Source organism: Hesperophylax consimilis, chromosome 22 (genome assembly GCF_061612785.1).
Source record: "Hesperophylax consimilis isolate HC1 chromosome 22, BYU_Hcon_1.0, whole genome shotgun sequence".
In the NCBI taxonomy this organism is placed as follows: domain Eukaryota; kingdom Metazoa; phylum Arthropoda; class Insecta; order Trichoptera; family Limnephilidae; genus Hesperophylax; species Hesperophylax consimilis.
Window position 1 is genome coordinate 11987300 of NC_142857.1, and position 18658 is coordinate 12005957.

An 18658-nucleotide genomic window follows, 5' to 3' on the forward strand; every position below is an offset into this window, starting at 1 on the left:
TAAATGACCTTATATTTACCTATTAAATGTAACTGTTGTCAGAATCACTTGAACTGGGCGAAGCCCAACCAAGTGCCGCCCGCAAGTATTGATTATTACACGGTTGTCTCAATCTTTCGAAACGATTCATCTAAGATTTACAAATCAAAAAATGATGAATACACTGAATTCTATACAGTTATTTAATATTCGTTGGTACATACCATCCCAAGCACACATCGCCTCACAGCGGTTGGTATTGTCGGCAACGCGCCGGGTTCGGCTCTTGAGTTTTAGTTCGTTGATGTCTCCCGCATATAACACATGATTACGTTTCAAGTGCATTCTTTAGAAGGAACAATTGACCCCCTATCAATTCTTTAACAGTTGTGTACCATTCGGGTAAAGATATATTACTGATTGTATATGTGCTTGATTTTTTAAGTGGTGTTTGTTGTTGAATGCTGAACTTATTTGGATAACGGAATTTTGGTAAATATTCTTAAAAGTAAAAATATTTAACGTTTTTTGTTAATAATTCAAATACATTATTATTTGTATTCTACTACATGACATTATTATTAAGTTTTAGTGAAATAAGTAATTGCATTTTTTATATTGTCAGTAGCTCAAGCCCTCTAAAAAATCACGGGATGCTCTAAATTTTTGACAAATCAGTTTCAATTTTGAAAATGTAAAAAATAATTTATTTAAAAAATATTATTTTATGGGTAGGTTCTGTATTTTTTATACAATCTGTTTAAATTTAAAAAATGACACTCAAATTCAATTCTAATTTTAGTTCATTGAACCAGAGTTGCGCAGGACAACCCAAATTAGTATTTTTGATTACCGCAAGTAATCTGAATTTGGTTTATGTTCACTAAATTGACGTATTTTTTAAAATAAATAAATTTGCGTTCTGTTATTAAAATACAAGAAAAGGTCCGTTATTTTTTTTTATATAAAGGTATGTTAGTTTTAAAGATAGTTTGATCTGTGAAATTATAGTGGCCAGATGTCATCATCATTATTATCACTCCATTTTCCGTCGAATCAGGAATAACCATTGCTCCAATAATCCCAAAAGTTTGAACTCCCATCCGAAGATTTTTATTTATGATACTGACAGTTTGTAATTCTCCATTATTGTGTGTCTAAGTGTCCCTATCTTCCCTACTTTGATGGGTTAGGTCCATTTAAAGCCCAGTCTTTTACAACAATTTTAACATTTTGAAACATTCCCTACCTAACCTACAAAGTTAATGACATTCCAGGCTTTTTTGATTCATTAAAAATATGCTCGTATCTTTTTTTGTACAGCTATGTAGCTTCTTTGAAAAAACAACATCCAATTGTGTTTAATTTTTTCATTAATCTATCCGGTTTCAAAACTACTCGTGAGGCATGTTAAGTCTAAACAGCTTACAAAAATAGACATTTTTGATCTAGTTATATTAATAGATTTAAAATTACGCGTAATTTTGTCTCACTTTAGTAAACAGAGCAACAAGTAAGCATAACTAGATACTGAATACAGTGACTTTTAGAATTTTAATGTTATCACCTAATTCTTAAATGACTTACTAATTAATTATTTGAAAATGAAGCGCACTTTCTGCAGCAAAGGTCATAGAACTATGAAATGAAGTCGTCTGAGAACAACAGCGCCTCTGGTGGCAGGACTGAGATAACACGTTCCAATATAATAATAGGTACCTATGCATAAGAAGAACCGTCCTAACAGGATTTGTGAACTTCTGGCGACGAACTTGTTGACTTGTTCTGAGCAAGGTTCCTGAATAATACCTTATGGATATTAAAACTATGAGGAAAGCATCACTAATATTTGTTTATTTTTCAAGTAATTATTTACTGATGTAATTATTTTTTATTTTCTGACAACACTGACAGTCGGTAAAGTAGATTCCTTGTTACCCAAATTCGCTGACAGGAGGGTCAGGAGGGGATCATTTTTGTTGCTTGTGGCAGTTGGCCTTTATATAATCCATGTTTTTTGTTATTGCGAGTCATTCTCAACCCAATGTTTAATTTGTAGGTTTCCTTCAGTAAGAAGATTTGTTGTTTTGAAGACACTGGTTTATTTTATAAATGTTACAATACATTCACTTTGTAAATTATAATATATTTACTACCCGGTTTAAATAGATTCCCCCAGATTATCACAGATCCTGCTGTTTTATTAAATTTGGTTAAAAATGACTCGCAATAACAAAAAACATGGATTTATATAAAGGCCAACTGATACAAGAAACAAAGATGACCCCCTCCTGACCCTCCTGTCAGCGAATTTGGGTAACAAGGAATCTACTTCACCGACTGTCAGTGTTGTCAGAAAATAAAAACTAATTACCTCAGTAAATAATTACTTGGAAAAAAACAACTAAGACACCTTCTGTATAACTAGCTAAAATACCTTTGTATTTTTTTCATTCAAGTGTGCGAAATTTCATCATAAAGTATCCAAATTCTGCTTTAAGATATAGGAAAATCGGATGCGGTACTCTTCGAAATCTTTTGTAGAAGGTCACCTTCCTCTTGTTTTGATGGTCAAGCGTGCAAAATTTCATCATTCTCGGACTAAAACAATAGATTTGTTTAAAAAATTACACCCACGCCGTCCGCTACAGATACTTTATATAAATAGAAGAAAGATTGAGAAGCGTTATATAATATTCTTATTTTATTAGTTAAAAAAGATGTAACTCACAGCGTGCGCCTTGATGCCGTTATCAACTATTTCAATTTTATTGATAATTTGAATTTGAGGGTTAGCTATTAAACCGATACAAAGTTTTATTTCTAGTATTTTTTTCCGTTTGTGTACTTATATCATTGATTTCTTATATTTATATGAGACACGAAGCGACATAACGACAACATGTTCCACTTTTTGACCTCCAATCGACCTCCAACGCTCCTAGCGCTCTAACTTAACCTATCGAATCTGCTCTACGCGCGCCGCTTATCAAGTTTTAAAAATGGAACATTTTTCAACAAGATATTTGTTCGCAATAGCACCTCTAATTGTATAGATATATGATTTACATAGAATTACTTTACATGCAGAAATATGATTAAAATCGATAAACTTACCTTTGTAGTCATTTACTGTTGATATTGGGACTACACGTGAACAAAAGAATCAGTTTCATCAGTTTCCCATTTGGCCTACATAGATAGCCATGCACCGCCTATATAAATTTGTAACTTTTTCGGATCATCAAACACCACAAAATTAAAATGAAAAAGCTAGAAATTGTGAAAAAATGATTTAATCAGAGCCATTTTGTGGTCTAATGGGAAAACAGAACACTAAAGAAAAGTGATCAAAGTATTGAAAAAAAAACATAGCCTCGAAATGAAGTTTTTTGCAGTTCGCCCAGTCACCTACTGCACCAACGTAACATATCCTCAATAGTTATTTCAACAATAAACACACGTAGCATTTCACGTAGGAACACAATACATGAAAGGATTAGCCAGAATAGCAATAGATTCTTCAGTGAAACCAGTTTTAAAACAGGATTACTATACTTTATTATACGGACATTATAAAACATTCCTTTTTAAATTTGTGATATTTCTTAGGTGTGGTATTAAAATATACGCTTTAATCTCCTTAAAAATCTCGATAAAAAAACTCTCATTTGAACATATCCAAGACGTAAAGAATTCGTCAATTAACGTAGAAATTTATATTTTTAGACTTAAGGCCGGTATGTCATTTGTTTTTATGATCGGCTTGTGGTAGATTTACGTCCATCAGGTTGCTTTCTGGTAGGAAGCACAAGCACCGCAATGTCCTGGTGATACCAATACTAAAAATACTAAATAAATAAAACGAAAATACTTGGTTTTAAGTCACTATATATTTTATTGTCTACCGGTTTTGGTACCTACGCACCATCATCAGGCATGTTATAAAAAATATGCTTTTACACATGTGTACTTCTGTATTTAATAGCATAACTTTTATAACAGTCCTGATGATGGTACGGAGGTACCGAAACTAGTAGACAGTAAAATATATCAGTAAAGTGACTTAAAACCAAATTTTTTCGTTTCATCTATTTAAAATGTCAAGTCATAATTTGTTTGCTTCTTTTGAAAAATTAAAAACATAGGGTTTTCCAATAAGAGGTGTTATTGTGAATATTAATTAAGGAATTAATGATTTTTTATGGCCGGAATTGGATGGTATTGATCTGGACAACATTTACTTTCAACAAGACGGCGCTACGTGCCACACAAGCAACGAAACCATTGATCTTTTACGGGAAAAGTTTCCGGACCGTGTTATCTCTCGAAGAGGTGACCACAATTAGCCACCGAGATCTTGTGATTTAACACCTTGCGACTTAAATCACAAGATCTCGTTGTTTTTAGTCGCTAGGTGTTAAATCACAAGATTGGCCACCGAGATTTTGTGATTTAACACCTTGCGACTTCTTCCTTTGGGGCCACGCGAAAGAGAAGGTCTACTAACATAGCGGACCTTAGACTTGTTATTAGAACGCATATTTTTGTGTTTGAAAATTTCAGCATTAAATTTACGTCAAAATAAGTCAATATTATGATATTTGGAATACGCGTTAATAACGTGTGAATTATTTTAAAAACGTTTTAACACGACAGAAAAATGTCACTCGATTTTGATTTTTTTCAATCCCATTTATCATGTGTCATATATTGCATATATTTCGATTTCTTCCATTATTAGAAATCAATAGTTGCCTCTATATGGAAGCACAACGCACGTGACACACTCCCAACATCGTTTCTACGACCCGTTCTTAAGTTCAACAGTTTGGCTCTTCATTCTCGTCGAAAGATTTGCCGTCCTCTGTGTTTCCCTCCTACAACATGGGTGTCTTCAAGACCCATGTTTACTCCTTCCTCTCCTCAAAAACACCCTTCACGCAGCATCCCCAAAGATGATATAGTCCCTAAAGGAAATTATTTGTCTTAAGCTCCACACAAGATCACAGGGTATGTCATCTTTGGAGATCCTATGTGGAGTTCCTTCTAAGAGAAAGGAATTAGAGAATTTTCTGGGAAGGAAGAAGGTGTGAGGACTTCTCACTGAGGAGTGTGTAAGAATGTGGGTTTTAATATGTTCAGGAATGACGGTCGTAAGAATCCATCCCTCCCATTGTGTTGCAAGGCGATGAGTCGAAAGAGAGTCCGTCTGGAGAGGTCAAAAGGTCTCTTCCGATCTGACCCACCGCCGAGAACTAGAAAAACCTCACCCCGTGAACCCGGGCACCCCCTGCTAAGTCATTAAACGTAGTGAACTATTTGGGGTGACCACATCGTCAGATTCACAAATCCTACAATTATAATAATATCCCGTGATTTTTCACGGGTTTGCGCTAGTTGATAAGTAAGTACTAAAACGTATTGAAAAAATCACTGATTTAGATCTATATAAATTATTTGTTAATTTTAATTTAAAAAAGAAAGACAAACATTCCCGGATTACGAATAACCTGACAATATTTGAAAATCTCCTACTACCACCACAGTAATCTGAAAATGTTGCTTGTGTTGTGATGGAGGACTTAGCCAGCCGAGGAATTGAACACACTACGCCTGGGTGGGACCCAAACGCGATGTCAACTCAGGCACCGATCGGTCATAAATTATTAAAAGTACTATTCCCTTAAAATATAAAATAAAACATTTTTTAACTTATTTCCACTTGTTTATTTTACCAGTATTATTATTTATTATTATTACTTACTATTCCCTTGTTTTTTATACACTAACCCCAAATAGGAGGCCATGAGGAAAATAATTTCCCTCAGGGCATAAGTCATCTTTGTGGATGCTGTGTGGAGGGTCTTTATGAGGACGAGAGGAAGTTCTGGGAAGGCAAAAGGTATGAGGGATATATGAATATATCCCTCAAATGAGAGATCAAAGGGTCTCCCCAAACCAGCCTCTCCCGATCTGGCACACCACGCAGTTAGCGGGCAGGTGCATCCTGAACACACCTCACCCAATGAAATCAACTAAATCACCAAACGTAGCGAAACGTAGTGAACTGTGGCTAAAGTGTTGGTTATCAAAAAAATGGTTCCCGGGGCGGCAGTACTCAATTCCACCTCCCAAATTAACGAAATTAAAACACTCACTCATTTTATAATTGAATATCTTTATAGCTTTCAAGTTTGAACGTAGGTTTCCCTCAAATATTTCAACTGTCGCTTCTCGGTGGTCTCCACCCTTAATAAATTCATCTTATTAAAGGAAGATTTACGTTTCTCTTCTCTTGCAAATACTCTATTGGATCTCGCTAGAGTTCCACGTGCCATCCGATATCCTTGCCACATTCTCAGCACAGTACTACTAAAACCCCATACAGACTCAATTCGACACTTCAACACATTTTTACAGCCTAGATCCTTTCTTCTTGTCTTATTAGAAGACTTCAACAAATTATTAAATTGAACTTTGGGGTACGTATACATTTGCGAACCGTACCATGAATTGCGGTAAAGGTAATTGCAAGCGGCGTTTCACGCCATTTGCGGTTGCTTCGTTTCTTTCCCATAAGTTGAGGTTCAGTTCGACAGTTCGGCTCGCGAATTTATACGTAGCATAAGGCATCGTGCTATAAATAATGTTAAATTAAAAAATGTGGAATTATTTTAAGCAAACATATTTTCAATCCAAAAAACATGATTTTCAAGACCATGGTTTTATTTCGCCACATATTAGAAAAGGCGGCAAACATATAAAAGGTATATCTTAAACATATTATTATAATCAATAATTAGTCCCCCGAAATATCCATACAAATTGAAAATATAGGGTTTTCCAATAAGAGGTGCTATTTTGATATTCAATCGTAAAAGATCAATGGTTTCGTTGCTTGTGTGACACGTGGCGCCGTCTTGTTGAAAGTAAACGTTGTCCAAATCAATACCATCCAATTCCGGCCATAAAAAATCATTAATCATCTCTCAATAGCGCAATCTATTCATCGTAACTGTTGCTCCAGCCTCATTTTCAAAAAAGTAAGGTCCAATGACTTCGCTGGACCATAAATCGCACCAAACAGTCACACGTTGAGGATAGACAGGCTTTTCAACAATAACTCTTGGGTTTTCCGAGCCCCAGATGCGACAATTTTGCTTGTTGACGAAGCCACCGAGGTGGAAATGGGCCTCATCACTCAAGATGATTTGCATTTGATTCACTCAAGTGAATTTTAATAATTTCAATGCGTTGTTGAAGCGTGTATCTTCCATTTTTATTAATGGCGTAGTTTCTACTTGTCAAATGTCAAAAAATGACAGCTCCAAAAGTAACATCTACCGAAATAGTGGGCTATTCAAAATAACACCTCTTATTGGAAAACCCTGTTTCTCTAGTAAAAAAATGCCGCCGACGGGAATTGAACCCGCAGCTTCTGATGTCCGGTCAGGTGCTCTGGACCACTGAGCTACGTTAGCTTCAATTCCCGTCGGCGTTAATTTTTTACTAGAGATATTTTCAATTTGTATGGATATTTCGGGGGACTAATTATTGATTATAGTAATTTGTTTAAGATAATATATCTTTTATATGTTTGTCGTCTCTTCTAATATGTGGCGAAATAAAACCATGGTCTTGAAAATCATGTTTTTTGGATTGAAAATATGTTCGCTTAAAATTATTCTAAATTTTTTAATTTAACATTATAGATATAATAATTTATTATCCTTTATTCTAAGAATAAAAAAACCTTGTCTTTTAAACATAAGTTGATCATTAAATAAAATAATATCTCTTTCATAAAATTTAATACCTTCTAATAGTTCCTCATAATTATATTCGCACAAGATACAAAACCTACGCATCTCTCGCAATGCCAAAAGAGTGAATGCTGTAACGCAAAAATTCATTAATCGCTGACATGATTTCGTTTTGCCTGATTGCCCCAGGTACGAGTATATAATATTATGTAGGTAGGTTCAGCCACACAATGGCAATTTCGCAATACTTAAGTTTTAAGAGCAGAGTGTCTTGTTTCGAAACTAGGCGTACCTCTGATATAAGTGCAATCTCTACAGATATTAACACATCTTGCCGAAATAGAGCGGAGGTTATTATCAAAGAGGTTATAATTTTATTTTATACAGGGTTTTCCAATAAGAGTTGTTATTTTGAATAGCCCGTTATTTCGGAAGATATTACTTTTGAAGCTGTCATTTTTTGACATTTGAGAAGTAGAAACTACGATATTAATAAAAATGGAACGATACACGCTTCAACAACGCATTGAAATTATTTAAATTCACTTGAGTGAATCAAATGCAAATCATCTTGAGTGATGAGGCCCATTTCCACCTCGGTGGCTTCGTCAACAAGCAATATTGTAGCATCTCGGGCTCGGAAAACCCAAGAATTATTGTTGAAAAGCCTCTCTATCCTCAACGTGTGACTGTCTGGTGCGGTTTATGGTCCGACGGAGTTTTTGGACCTTACTTTTTCGAAAATGAGGCTGGAGCAACAGTTACGGTGAATGGATCGCTATCGAGAGATGATTAATAATTTTTTATGGCCGAAATTGGATGGTATTGATCTGGAAAACGTTTATTTTCAACAAGACGGCGCTACGTGCCACATAAGCAATGAAACCATTGATCTTTTACGATTGAATATCAAAATAACACCTCTTATTGTAAAACCCTGTACATGATCGTTAAAAAGGCGATTTCGCGAAGTGCATCAAATTTAGTGGGACGATTCTGTAAATTTGATGTAAATGAGAAACTGGATGTAATAAAAGTTTTGAAGAGATCATTACGTGCCCTTTGATACCCGATCTATAAAATGTTGGGTTCATTTTATTATACGTGAACTGGATCACATTTATAGTAATTTATTTTTGGGGTATTATGCTGTGTTACGCCACTCCTTCTTTAGCCAACGTTTTCGACAGTATTACATTGTCCATTGTCAGATGTGTAAAGATTGTGGTGTGCTTATGTATGTTGATGTAGATGTAATATTAAATATATACTACACATCTGCCCTGATGATGGAAAATACTCCAAAAATAAATCATGATATTAGTTTAGGGGTTGAAAATCTAAATTCGTATTTGGATCACATTTTTTTGAAAATGAGTTTTTTTCAAACCTTTATTCAATCCTCGTTATTCGGTTTGTCTCTTCTTTAGAAATTAATTGATAAGTAGTGCCGAATTACTTTTTCCCTTTTTAACTTTCGTTTACCACGTATATAAAAACTAATTTCCTTATTATATTTTTTTGGAAAAACTTTATGAGTAAAAATCAAATTGCAATATTTAACTATTGAAGACAATGTAAGCGATTCCTAAACGAAAATTTGAAATAGAAAAAATTAGAAAAAGATACGGTTAAATCTAGGACTCTTGCCTTGCCGGGGCACCGCTCTACCAACTGAGCTAATGGGACCCTATCTCCTTCAGACATCTTTAACTGTATCATACTTCGAATAAGAACTACCAACATTGTCTCCATTTTTCTCACCGCACATTTTTAATGGCAGCTATCTTTGATTTTTCTGAACATTGGTCATCAATAATTTTATTTACTTATTTTTGACTTCCTTTATTATTATATTTATTATTTATTTATTTATATATTCTACGCCCATATGGATTTTTACAAACATTTGATTTACATAATAGTTTAGCGCAACAGTAATCGTGAAATAAAATATTGCTATTAGTTATATAGAAATTCAATGCAGAAGAATAGTATTATGCTAAGTTTAGTTATTAATATTATTTAAGTATGTAACTATAGCCTTCTTGTGACTATATTCCGTGCAGTTGAACACATTTTGTTTTGTTCTTTTATTAACTAATTTCTGCGAAATTGTTGCCAACTGTATGTAATCTCGGTACAAGTGAGTATCTAAATAACTCAGTTCTGATATTGTTGTTGTATAAAAAATAATTTTTGATCGAATGGTTCTGGTTGGTATGTTGAAGTATGATTTGGTTCAATAAATCAGGGCTGTCTATAATTCTGTTAACGATTCTAATAATAAACACGGAGAAAACTTATCTATATGAAATATTGCTAATTTATTAAAGATCTCTTAAAAATTTTCGTAATCTGGTTAAAAACGGGACTGCAGGCCCATAACGAATGAATTGATTGAGGTTTCCTGTTTGGTAAAAAATGAATGTATTATTGTGACGTTGGAAAACATATCAATAAACAGGGCAAATGCAGGCGCATGAACACGTGTTCCAATATATTATGAATGTAGGTACTAAAAGTTTAACAGAAAACGGCTTTACGATTTTAAATCAGTAATACTCATTTTTCTCCGTGCAGTATCTTTAAATCCAAGTGCCTACTTATTCCATAAAATTTGTGCTTATTTCTTTAGCTTCGTGTTCATTTTTGCTCACTTCTTCCTCAAATCTGAAAAACCAAGTACCTACTTCCTTCCAGACCATGTTTTCCCAGATCTGAGAAGAAATTTATTTACTTCCAGCCTTGTTTGCTCACTTCTTCCCCAGATCAAAAAAACTCAAGGTATAAAAGAACCAACCCATCTTTCAATTCCATTTATGTTTTCTTATTTCAAAAACAAAGCAGGTACTTACTTTCTTCCGAGTCAATGTTGAGTAGGTACTTTCCTGTCACTCTATTTGTTATTTCCCCGCGTAGAAAAATGAGTACGGATGATTTATCAAAATACCTACTTTTAAAAATGTGACTGCATACCCATTTACTGATAAAATATTAGTCATTCAGAATATATCTGAACACGTGTTCACGCAGGTGGCCTTTTCCTAATAAATACAATGGACGAAATGCGAAAACATTATAATTTTTAGTTTGACTTCGTCATAACATATTCGTGCTTTACTGATGAAATTTTTTGAACTTTACTGGTGCCTTTTTATGAAATCTGTCAATTCATTCGTTAAGGGCCTGCAGTCCCATTTTTATAAAATTCATTTGTCACTGTGACTTGCATCGAGACGTGAGGGCTTATTTCTCAGAACTCTGTCATAATATCGTATTATAATATCTAGAACTTTAAGCTCAGGAACTTAATGGGTAAGTTGTGAAGCTAAGATAGTTTAGCAAACTGTTACTACTCGTCAGAGTACATAAACCCAGCTACTTTACTTTTCTAGTATACATTAAACCCGTGTATCTCAAACTGTGATTTTTAAGGGGTAAATATTTTGGTAGTCACCTCATTTCTGATTCACTTAGATATCAAAAAATCTCTTAACAGCATTCTATTTGATATATTTCCCGATCTTGACAGACGGATTTTAATTTTTAGAATATCTTGAAGTCAGGTGGGAAAGTATGAGTTTGTTCTACCAGTACTTCAATGAAAGGTGTTCCGATTATCTAGTGTTGGGAGGCACGCCAATAGCTTACCTCAAATTTAAACACATGAGAAAAATGAGTATTTCTAATTTATTAAGAATGTCTTAAAACTTTTGGGAATCAGGTTAAAAACGAGATTGCACGGCTTTAACGAATGAATTAATAAAATCAATATCTACAATGCGTGTGACTTGCGCATGTATTCTATGTATGTCAAATGCATAAAATATCCGACAACAGCTCCACCAGATAATAGGCGGTCTACATAAAATGCGATCTACATAGAAGACGGCCTGTGGCAGGACAACGTCTGCCCGGGCCCACTACACTTTTCCCAAGTAGTTACACAAATCTTCACGTATCCATAACTATGTTCGTAAAAATTGGAAAAAAAATAGCATATATTTTAGAAGAACTTTAATTTTAAGAAACGCTAGAATAATATTCATATATATGGTCTACCCTGTCCCGTATTTAAGTTCATATATATTTTGTGAACTAAAATACGGGACAGGGGAGACCATATATAAGAGAATACTGTAGAAAGGTAACGTACGAGGGAAAATTCCCATAAATCAAGTGAGCTTTCAAGGACGAAAATTTCAGACTTTGCGTCGAGTTTATATGCTTTAGCTGAAGGTGAATGACCCTTAAAGTATTCACATCTATAATAAAAACACCTTGCAGAAGACATCGTTATTTCTACCATTTCATGGTAAATGGTGCGAACTAGGAAATAAACTGCAGTGTATTTGCAGTGCGGTTTATTTTCTTATTACCAGTAAAAAGTTTATAACTATAGACCAGCTCACGTGTACCCGGCGTTACTCGGGGTCATGAATGGTTTGGAGTAATGTTTTGATGTTGTTAATTTTAGTGTACCGGAAAAAAAAATATTTTTAACGTGATAATAGTATTATTCTAAAGAATTGAAAAGTTTACTTTTTATAAGTTTTTGTTTCTCCTGATAGTGCCACATCTTCCTTTTCCACCATTCGTTACGGTATTCCACATTATTACTTCCAAAAAAAACTAATTATATCGACTTTAATTCTACTTGTATCTCATCCCAGTGCAGAGATTAAGACAGATTAAGTTAATTAATTAATTATTAATTAATTAATCAATTATTAACTTCCTCGGGCGTCTACTCTCTCAAACACTCTCTTAAATACTCCTGACACTAATAAGAAAAATCTTTGAAATCAGAAAATAATAGGTTCAGTAGTTTTTGAGTCTATAGAGAACAAACAAACTTTTTACAAATTTAGATAAAATAATAAAAAAACACTCCGTAAAAATATTTACCGATCACGTACAAACATTGACTAGAGTTTATTTTATTTTATTTTTGTTTATTGCAGAAACAAACAGTACATAATTACATAGATGACAATAAATTATAAAATTTAGTACAATAATTGGTACCAATGATATGTCGCTGACATATATACATATTAGGTATATTATACATTTTACGGTTAAGTTACATTTTTAAGTAAAGTTAAATTAGTGTGCTGGGGAAGGAGAGAGGTGTGTGTGAGTGTTTGTGTGTGTGTACTTGTGCATGTGTGTCTCCGTGTGGTTGTATGTGTTATGTGGGCGAATTCAGTGTGCTAAAAAAGTTTTTCTTAAATAGAGGGAGAGAATCAAAAAATATTAATAGGTATTTGTGCTTGTTTGAATTGAGTTGAATGTTTGAAGGATGCGAGAAATAGGGGAATCGGCTGCAGTGTTTGTATTATTACTTTTTGTGTAAAAAAGGTTGGTGTGTCGAGTTCTTTTAGATGGGGTGTTAAAATTTATTTGTTATAATCATATTAAACACTTTTATAGTCAGTCAATATCAACTTCCATGAACTTGAAATTTGAACCCAAATCATTGCGTTAGACATGAACATAGCCACCAAAATGTACTGTTTTGGAAACGTGTTAGAACCTTTACAAAAAGATAAAATAACAACTATTTTACATAGAAAGTTTGAACTTCCAAAAATAACGTGGAACGTCTCAATATCAATTTTATAGATTTCCAAAAAAAGTGACTTTCTTACGTTGCCTCCCGAAGACGAAATAAGTATAATAGTATCACTTTTGTCACACTGAAATAAATATACCTGAGAAAACCTTTACAAATGTCCTTCGGTGCAATACAACATCTCGTTATTTATTATTATTTATTTTAAAGTTTAATCCAACAGGACAGGAGGGTGCATTGTCAGTCTTTCATATTACATGAGATAATATATACAATCATTAAATTTAAGATAAAATAATAATGATAATAAAATGAACAACATAGCTGGTAATGAAAAAGGCAGGTCACCGCTCGCCGCATCATCTGCATCCATCACTCATTGAGTGGAGAGTTGAGCCTCTCGGGTGAAGCCACGTCCATCAGGGAGGTCGCCGCTCACAGCATCATTTGCATAGATCGCTCATTGATCGGAGATTTAAGCCTCTCGGATGCAGCCACGATAATGACAGCTACGATAGTATTAGAGATAAAGTCATTTACGACCCAAAACTGTGTAAAATTAAAAATATTTTTTTCTTAAAAGAATTATAATCCATTTAAAGATGGGATACACCTTTCAGGTAGATACTCCAGTTAGTACTTGTTATATATCTTGCATAACAACCTATTCGCCTTGGCAATGGCAAAATGTCCCAGACAGACGGTGCAAACCTTGCTGAATAATGTACTTACGTAAAAACTTTGCTACAGATTTTGGGGAGTAAAAAACCTAAAATTATTAGTTTACCCAATCAAGAGTGTTTTTAGTTTTGTAAAAGTACTGTTTTGAGTATAACTCTACGTTATGGTCTCCATTTTTCAATGTTCATTCAGATAACATTGAAAAGATTCAACGGAAGATTCAACTATAAATTGCATAATCCTATACAAAACATAAATTACAATTACCTCCTGAATAAAATGTCTCTATTGAAACTTTCAGAAAGAAGAATAAGCACAGATTTCATACTGTTACAAAGAATACTACATTGTAAAATTGATGGTCCCAAATTACTTCAATTTATCAATACCTATGTTCCCAAAAAATCATGCCTACATTTCTTACCTTTTTACTTCAATAACACCAGGACACTAGCTTACCAAAGTTCTCCTATTAAATGAAACAAATATTCTGATCTGGGTGATATATTTCATCTTAAAACTAATCAATATAAATGTTGTATATTCTATCAGTTTTATTCTTCTAGACACAAATAGAGCTATGTACCCATATAACTTCTTCGCTTCTACTACGAGTATTTTGTATTGTTGAATTTTTTCAATTCAATTATATGCCTGAGGATTCTTAGTTCCTGTTCACACTTTTAACTATGAATTTTGTTCTGTGTTTTTTGCAACCTTTTTATCATTATTCTGTTGTGTTTTTCAGTTTTAATAATGTATTATGTTCTGTTTTTTTTGCAACCTTTTTTGTCATTATCTTTACATTTTTATTTATTTTATTAATTTAAGTGTTTACTTTGATACAAAAAGCTTGTAATTTTTTTAAAAGAAGCCCACTATAAATAAAGAATCCATTAAAAAAGGTGCTGCACGCCTCAGTTAGATGGATCTCCAGTCTTCATTCTGTCTCTTGCGTCACGACTTATTCGCCTTGGCAATGTATAGCATAATATAAATTTTGCTAAATCAAATAACCTCAACACACAAAAAAACTGAAAACATTACTTTTCAGGAATAAAAATACCAGACAAATACATTTTATTATAATCCAAACAATTATTTTGTGTTGAAAAGTACGATAATCCGATTAAAAAGGTGATGTACACCATACTTAAATACTCCTACTCTTTTTATCTCTCTTGCATCACGAACTATTTGCCTTAACAATGGCGTAATATTGAAAAAGTCTGCCAAATAATGTACATAATTAAAAACTTTGCAACAGATAACCTAACCTCATAACAATTTTGTTTCGGGTGTAAAAATACCAACATTTTGCACAATTAAAACCATTTTTTGTGTTGCACGCCTTAAGTAAGTAATTCAGTATTCCTGCATGGAGAAAAATGACTAATATTTAATATGGCTCATTTATTAAGAATCTCTTCAAAATATTCGTAATCCGGTTAAAAACGGGATTGCAGGCCCTTAACGAATTAATTGATAGGTTTCGTAATAAACTTGTACTACCACGCTGTCAGAACACGTGTTCATAAAAATTCTAATATTTTCGCATTTCGACTTTGCATATTATTAAAGCAAATGCAAGTGCATGAACACGTGTTCCGATATATTAGGAATTTACTAAAAAAATATCCGGAAACGGCCTGCAATCCCGTTTTTAACCGGATTACTAATAATATTAAGAGTTTTGTAATAAATTAGCAATACCCATTTTTCTCCGTGTTCATCACGACAATTGCGTAATTTCCTAGACAGAAAATGTTTATATTTATTTATTACTTTGAATTTTTATTAAAAATAATGTGCTGTCATTTCCGACCATAGAGCATATTGTCATTTTCGACCAGAGATTATAATTCCAAAACAGGAAAACCTTTTTTCCAGAATAATATTACACTCCAGTACTTATTATTTTTCTTGCATCACGACCTATTCGCCTTGACAATGGCGTAATATCCCAGACGGTGTAAACGTAATCGTTGGTTTATTGCTGTGACGCACCTTTTCCGCACACGTATTATTATTTCACACACCTGAGCTTTCTCGTCTAAAACACGAGTGAATTTCTCAGTAATCGAAGCGTGCATTGGTGTAAAAATACTAGATGTTGCCACCGTACTAAGTTTAAAGTCTATTTATATGTGACCATTGAAAATTTCCAGCTGTATTTTTGCTAATGACAGCAGCATTCTTCCCAACCTTCTTCTTTCCCATCTCTTTCTCCAAGAAACAAAACGAGAACAATAATATAAATAGACATAATAAATAAATAAATAGACATAGACTAATCACACACTATATATATATATCTTCCATTATTCTAATTATTGCTCATACACAATTGAAACATACACAATAGCTCAAGTTCGACTCTATCATAAGATTGTAACGATTAAACATCACAAATTAAAACATTAATGAGATATATTATAGACATAGACAAATCACACACTTACTTTCACATATTTTTGGTTCCTTGGAACGGGCAATTTGCCTAGTTAGGAACCAATAATTTCCACCTGATAAGTTACAATAATCTATAATCACTAAAAATATTTTAATTATATCTTGTATCATATTGTTCTGTGTGTAAATCTAAAGGTATAAATAAATAAATAAATAGTAGATTTATTTTAAAAAATCACAAATGTTTTTTGTGTTGCAAAAATATATCTAGTGCATTTAACATCAATGGCCGAACAAATTAGTATTAAATGACGCATGGTTTGACTATAATTCAAATTACTTTTCTTTGTCAAAATGTTAACAGTATAAACGTCCCCAGCTGAAATATCCCGGTCTAAATTTTCCCAGCAATAATTTTCCTTGCCGAAATGTTCATCACCTAACATTTTAATAAATTTATTTATTGGTATTGTGTTTTTAATTTGAAATCCACTGTGCGCCTATTAACTAAGAACATTTTGGCAGGGAACAGTTAGACCGTTGACATTTCGGTAAGGAACATTTTAAGAGTAAACATTGTTACCATGAAGATAACTGTATCCCAGCAATGGAACTGATATTTTATGATTACAAAATTATCATGTAATTCTTGCTATGAAATGAATCTACGTAATGTAATACATACAAAAATTACCATGTTTTGCGGTTTCCGTATATTAAGCCTTTTAGTGACATTACTTGTATACAATGGATTGGTTGCCATAATCCCACTGGCTCCAAACAATTGGGACTCATACTGTACTGTACAGTGTACACACATTAAAAATGTATTCATATTAAAATGTTTACATATCAAAATGTATACTAATTAAAATGTATATATATCAAAATGCATTCATATCAAAATGTATACATGTTAAAATGTATACATATCTTAATGTATACATACCAAAATGTATATTTAAATGTATACATATTCAAATGTATACATATTAAAATGTATGCACATTAAAAATGTATACTTATTAAAATGTATACATGTTAAAATGTATACATATCTAAATGTATACATATTCAAATGTATACATATTAAAATGAATACACATTAAAAATGTAAATGAAATCTATTTTCAATGCTTAAAAAATTTTGATATTACGAGTTTATCTAGTAAAATAAACAAAAAAATAAAACTTCTAATAGTTTAAGATTCTTAACTTGTAGACAAAAAATACCCGGCTTCTCCCGTGTTTCAGCACTCTTATTATAAATCTAACATTACAAAACTACTCCCATGTAACAAAATATAATACCTGGCCTTTTTTAGAACAATGGATGATGTATATTTCACAGCTTCACAACTCTGAATCAAATCGCATTGCGAGCTAAAGTTTCGTTGAACTTTGAAATCTAGTCAGAAAAGGTAGTGTTTGGTGATGAGATCTGAATAATCAGTTACTTCTAAACCTTCTACATCGCCGTCTCTTTCTCTTCCCCAAAAACACACTCTCTTCAAACTCACAATATTCTCTTTATTTGACTCTTAAAATAAAACGAATTATTAACTTCACTACCTCAAAAACTTTTACTGCTAAAAACAAAAAGATATTATACTTTGTATTTAACAATCTCCAATTTTAAGTCCCAGAGATATAATATTACCTACTTTGTTGAAATTCTAAGAATTCATTCTTTATTTCGTAGTGTTCTTCATTACTGAGCCAACTCAGGCAAAAAGAGAAGAAGAATGGTGAAGGTGGTTGTAAAAGAAGCATATAAAACGTAAGATAAGTGGGTGAAAGGGTAGAACGGGGTGGGAGGGTACTCGAGGTCGTATGGACGCAATGAAAGTCACACATGTGGAAGAAATGGCCATTGGAAATATATTGCCTGGTCGCGACTGTATCTGATTCAGCTACAATACTCCATATAAAACAGTTGACGTCCCTTAATCACAAATAAGTCTTGTTCATACTTGGCCACACTAAAAAGAAAATTTCGTATGTAATAAATGTACGAAATCATTTATTATGAATATAAATTTTAAGTGCATTTTTATCAGAATAAACATTTATGATATCTCAAATTTCATACATATCTTCTATTGGAACGTTAGCTTTTGCGTAGAAGAGGAATGTAGGTACATCAAATTAATACTATAATGCGCGTTTATTTACACGAAAATACCATATTTTAGGCTTGATAACACTTTAAATAATTATTTAAAAAATGTTTGTGTTA

The 18658-nt window shown here is 33.0% G+C and overlaps 1 protein-coding gene across 2 annotated transcripts in view; it reads left to right on the forward strand.

The window, feature by feature from the left end:
• Nucleotides 1–243: 243 nt before the first annotated feature.
• ImpE3 (Ecdysone-inducible gene E3) overlaps nucleotides 244–18658 on the forward strand; it is a 68532-nt gene continuing 50117 nt past the window's right edge. For both annotated transcript variants that reach the window (XM_089644981.1, XM_089644982.1), the window contains exon 1: nucleotides 244–471. The gene's annotated coding sequence lies outside the window, so the exon portion shown is untranslated. The remainder of the gene's footprint in view (nucleotides 472–18658) is intronic.